This window comes from Mustela erminea, chromosome 10 (genome assembly GCF_009829155.1).
Source record: "Mustela erminea isolate mMusErm1 chromosome 10, mMusErm1.Pri, whole genome shotgun sequence".
Lineage (NCBI taxonomy): Eukaryota > Metazoa > Chordata > Mammalia > Carnivora > Mustelidae > Mustela > Mustela erminea.
Genome location: NC_045623.1, coordinates 14,232,484 through 14,238,114, shown reverse-complemented (window position 1 = coordinate 14,238,114; position 5,631 = coordinate 14,232,484). Strand labels below are relative to the sequence as shown.

General features: G+C 41.6%; 1 protein-coding gene across 5 annotated transcripts in view; it reads left to right on the top strand.

The window, feature by feature from the left end:
• The first annotated feature begins 67 nt into the window (after window positions 1-67).
• The window catches only part of RAP1A (RAP1A, member of RAS oncogene family), a 78,621-nt gene continuing 73,057 nt past the window's right edge, over window positions 68-5,631 (top strand). For 4 of the 5 annotated variants that reach the window (XM_032303464.1, XM_032303463.1, XM_032303460.1 and 1 more), the window contains exon 1: window positions 68-198. The gene's annotated coding sequence lies outside the window, so the exon portion shown is untranslated. Of the gene's footprint in view, window positions 199-1,030; window positions 1,122-5,631 lie in introns of those variants that run through there. The other variant, XM_032303461.1, reaches the window with a different exon arrangement.

The following is a 5,631-nucleotide window of genomic DNA, read 5'->3' as shown; positions in this document are numbered from 1 at the left end:
GGGCGGGGCGGAGCTGGAGGCGGAGCTTGCGTGCTGCGTGCGTGCGCGTTCTGGAGGCGCCGCCGCCGCCGCCGCCGCTCTCGAGGCCGCCGCAGCCGCTGCCGCCGCCGCCGTCGCCGCGCAGAGCCGGAGCAGGAGCCACGGCCGAGAGGCGGGAGGAGGTGGAGGAGGAGGTGGAGGAGGCGCCGGACCGGGGGGGTGAGTGAGGGGCGGGGAGCCCGAGTCGGCCCCAGAGGGAGCTGGGGGCGCGGGTCGGCCGAGCCAGGGTTGAGGCGGCTCATGTCGCCGGTCAGTCCCCTGGCTCCCCCTTCCTCCTCCGCGTTCCCTCGGTGTCCGGGGCGGCGGCCCGGGGGCCTGGCCGGCGGGAGGGGCCGGGGCTCCGGGAGGCCCTGTCGCCGCCGCCAGGGCCAGAGCCAACCACGCTCGCGGACCGAGCCGGTCGACTGTGGCTGGGCCTGCGGGAGACGGACGGGAGGGGCCCGGGCCGGGTGTGGGAGAGAAAGAGGACATTGTGTCCCCCCACCCTCCCAACTCCCCGAGGTGTCATGGCACAAGCCCGTTTCCCTCGCCGTCTCCTCGGACACAGTGCCCTCGCCACTCACTGCCCGAGAGATGCAGAGGACTGGACATCGCTGCCTTTTCCCCCTTCTTGCATGTCCCCAGACTAGGGTCAGACCTTCCCGCAAACCCAGCTCTCCCCTTGAGGGTCACGCGAAGAGGGTTTGGAGGGGTGGGTGAATTTTCTGCTCTCCTGCGCTAGAGAAGGTGCGGGTAGACGGGAGGGTTGCTCTCTCTGCGTTCACTTCTGTCAGGGTCAGGGTCTCCCTCTCCTTCCTTTATTCCCCCGGTGCAGAGGGCTGACATCTCTACATACCACTCCACCTCCCAGCCCCTTTCCCGCCCTCTTTCCCTCACGTCTTCCGTAGCTTGCCATGTGTTCGCCTTTCCAGCGTTGCTCTTCTTGGGTCTCTGCTGCTTCCCTGAATTTTGTTAGGGAAGGGGTCACCGTGTGATTCTTGGCTTCCTTCAGACCGGGGCTGGTAGGAGTGTCGCTTGTCCCCTCAGGAAGTTAAGGACCGTGTCTTCGGCGGAATTGTGTAATCTACTGCTACCGGGAGAAGGTGAGGGAAGACACTTGTGCCCGAAAAAATGGGATCTTCTCACAGGGCTAAGTGCCAGGAGTTTGGACGACCTTTTAACCTCTTGGAAAAAAGAACTAACGTTGAGTTATGTATTCCTTTTTTGGGAGGGAAGATGGTTTTTGTCACTGCTTTGAAGGGAGGAGAAAAAAGGGAGTATCAGGGCAGGAGGTTAATGGGCCACAGCCTTACAGGTGGCCACAGTTTTCTGCTTCCTGGGTGTGGGATGATGATTCTTTCTGTTTTTATCACAGTAAGAGTAAAGTAGCAGCTCATAGTTTTAACGTGGGGCGCCTACCTTCAAAAGCATTCTGCAGGCCCAGTCTCAGAAGGGATGCTGCTGGAAACAGGATTTGGAAACTTTCTTCTGGTTTCCTGTCAGTGTGTGGAGGCGGGCATGCGTATGTGTAGTTTTTCTTTCCTTTTGATGTAATTGAGATCTGCAGTATTTTGACATAATAAACACTAAATGAGGCCTGGAGCCCCTTTCTGTCTTTACTATGATTTCTTGTAACACTTTCTGTTTCGAAATTATATTTGCCTTGGTTGAAATTACATTTTAGTCTGGTGTTTCACTGAACCTTGTTTCCTTGGTATTTTCAATTATGTACTGCAAAATATGATTAGATGTAAGGTATTGAGGATCACACCTGCCTGGCACAAGGTAGGCAGTTGATATTTTGTGGATGAATTGAGTGATTAGGAAGATGTGGCTAGATACTATGTATCTTCTGTCCTTTTGAGAGGTGGCTTATATTAGAATATTCTACTTTACTTCCAATATAAAATAGTAATTCTTAACCTTTTCTAGGCCACTGACACCTTTGAGATTATGATGAAATATGTAGTCTCTCTCCTCAGGAAAAAAAAAAGTAATAGACTTTTATGCACGAAATTTTGCATTCAGTTTCAGGATCGCTCTGAAGCCAAGCATAGATACCTGTTTCAAAAGGAAACTGGAATCCCTGAGTATTATTCAGTTCCATATTAAAACTGTTTAAAAGCCTTTGTTCACTTTCTGTGTGGCCTCAAGAATAACAGTGTCAATACTTAACAGACTAAACTTTGGGTCTTTAGGAACAAGATTTAAGAATAATTGTTACTACAATTTAATGAGGAAAACTTGTCACTAATAACTACTACCAGCCAGTTTTAAGCTAATATACTAATGGCTTCCAAGGAAATAAAATTGTTGTAGTTACTTTTGGCAGCCCAAAATCATAATCACAACAGACTTGGAATTTTTATTGTACAAACTCCTCAGTAATATGATCAGCTTGAAAACATTCACAAATCAAACTATTCATTTTTCCTGTTCTCTTCTGAGGTTGTTTATATGCATGATTTTTCATGTAGTTAATAATTATTGTATCAGCATTTAATACTAATTCAACAAATGCTTTTTGAATGCCTATTGTGTGAATAAAATCAAGTTCTTGTCAGAGAGCTTATATTCTCATCAGGAGAGGTGAGCCATAACCAAATAAATGCAGAATATGTTAGATGGTAAAGTAGGGTGAGGGGAAAGAGAGAAGCAGTGGCTGGGAAGACATGTGACTGGAGCAGGGACCTGAAGGAAGTGAGTTAGGTGTATGTCTCTGCAGAAGGTGAGTTAGGTGTGCTCTCTTGGGAAAGATTATAGGCAGAGGGGACTGCAAGTGCAAAGATCCCCTCCGAGTACTTTGCCTTTTGAGAAGATAGTAAGCAAGAAGAAGTGAGAGAGCTTTAGGTTAGAGAAGTCACCGAGCCTCGTAGGTCATGGTAAGAACTTTGAATTTTACTTCGAATGAAATTACCAATCAACTATTGGAAGATTTTAAGTAGAAGAGTTTGTGAGAATCCTTCTGGCTGCTCTGTAGAAATCAACTTGGTGGGGAGTTGGGGTGGGCAAGAGTGTAAGCAGGAAGACCAATTAGGAGGCTAATCTTTATGTTAAGCCATTTTCGGATGTTGCAAAATAGTCCATCTACCTGTTGCTGGGCTTTTAGGTAGTTTCTGTATCCCCTACTAAAATTACAATGAAATGAATACTTTTGTGTATGCAACATAATGTTTTGGCATATTTTCTTGGGATTGATTTCCAGAGGAAGGACTGCTGAATCAAAGTGTATGAATTTACTTGTCTTCTTGATGTATCTGTGAATTCCTTCAATGAGGTATGTTTTACTAGTTAAAGTGATAGCCACAGTTTTTGATCTAGCTTAAGGCAGTGTGACTTGAGTATTATTTAATACTTGAAGAAATTATTTGAGTTATAAAAGAAAAACCTTCTAGATTGTTGGGTTGAATTTTCCAGTTGCTTGAATTTAGAGTTCATATGTTAGTTCACCTCTCCAACATTTAAAAATAGAGTGCTAATTGTTGGGGATACAGAGATGAATTAGACAGGCTTTTTGTCCTCAGGAACTTTTACATTCTGTCCTAATTCAGAATCTTATAGTCAAATAACTTTACAACCTTGCCCAAGTTTACTACCGTCCATGAACTTTGTTATTATATGACTGATGATCTTTTGTATAAAATAGATATTCCAATCAAGCATCTAATTTTTCATATTGATAATTACTTTTCTTTTTTTCACAAAGGAATTTTAAAATCATATTTGTAATTTATTTTATTTCTGTTTTGTATGTCTTTAGAATCTTACAACTGACAGACCCATGTTTTGTTCTTTGGAATAAATTATGCAACTAATTACTTAGTTGAATTTTGTTGTAATTCTTTATAATTATTCAAAACACGGGGACTATTGTTAAATAAGGTTAGCATTGCATCTTTGACATTTTATTAAGTTTGTAAGGGAGAATGATACAGGTCTGTTTTGATAGAAATTTCACTACTGTAAGGGCATTGCTCAGCATTTCTGGTTCTGAAATTTAGATGGCTTGATTTGGCAGGAGCAGGGAACTCCACCATCTCTAAAGTGAGTGAGTTGAATAATTGAGTTACCTGCAAGCACCTAGCACTGTGTCTGACACATGCTAGGGATCCAGCAGATGTTCACTGAACCTCAAATAACCTCTAAGTTCCCAGTTGTAAAATTCTCTTATTTTAGAAATTCAGTTTAAAAATTTGTATAAAACGTTTATATATTAATGTTGTGGTGAGTTTAAATTTGTGAACATCATTGTACTTCCTCCTGATGCTCCTTTTCAGATTAAAACTCATTAATTTTAAAAAGAGTTATGGCATATTTCCAAGTATTTTCTGTCCGTTCTGATGTCATATATTGCTGCATGACTTAATGCCAAATTCACATCCTGTGGAAGTGATTAGTGTTAAACATAAATATATTTAAGCTTTCTTATGTTGCTGAGATGAAGCATCCATTACCCCCCACCCCTTTTTCTGTGCATGAAATTTGGGGATTACAAGTGGTAGTTTTCTTATGCTTTTCGGTCTTTCATGTACAAAGATAATGTTGCCCCATTCAGGTTATGAATTTTTTTAATAGTGATTAAGGACACTGAATGATTCATATACTCTTTACAGTCCCCTTCTCACAGTTTTGAGATGAGTGGTTAAGAGGCCAGTTTGTTTCAAAGTAAAAATGATCCAGAAGAGCATTGGACCTATAAGCTTAGCTTATGATGTACTGATCAACAAAGTAGTTCAGCAGAGAACTATGCCATGCTCTCATTTACACTTGAAAATAGGCCTTTTAGATGTAGAAGGTACGTGCATGCACCAATAAGAAAAGGAAAATTGTGTGTGATGATTAAGGTGGAGTTGAAACAAAAGATAATGTACTTTTGTAAATGGTCTTAATGGTTTTAATATGCTTCAGAAATACATGATACGCGCAGAGAGGATTAAGTGTGTTTCATGAAATAAACTTCAGTTAGTAGACAAGTTAATTTTTTTTTTTTTAATAAAGGTACAGATGACTTATTTATTTAGGCTAATTCCAGATAAATCTGGAAAAAAATTTCTTGCATATCCAGTTTTCTGTCTCTAGCCTATGTAGTCTCCATTGCTAGAGATTGGTTCAAAGTGTAGAATGATAAAGTCAACCAAATTTGGAATTAAATACGTAACTCTGTGTTTGGTTTTAGAATATATTTAAGTTAGTCCATATTTTATAAGAATAGAATATGCTAAACTATACACTGTAATTGGTAAAAGATACTGTTCTATTAAGTAAAGCATGAAGTAACTTACTTTGAATTCACAAGGATATATACCTATAACATTCATGGTTGTTTGCAGTGCTGTGCTATACACATTTATTCTGGTTATGAGAAATAGCTTTGCTCAGGATAGAACTGTGGCTTAGTTATCAACCACAGAAGTGTAAAAGTAAGAGAGGCACAAAGAACTGGGTGCAGTTGTTTCTTTGGCCAAATCCCAAATGCAGCTTGTAAGATTCTAAGTTAGGAGTAGGAAATTATCTCCTATTGCAGACTGAACATTTCAGATCAGTCAGATGTATAATCTGAAGAGTAAATGCATACACTGTATTTTCAGTGATATTTAAAAATTCATTTATAAA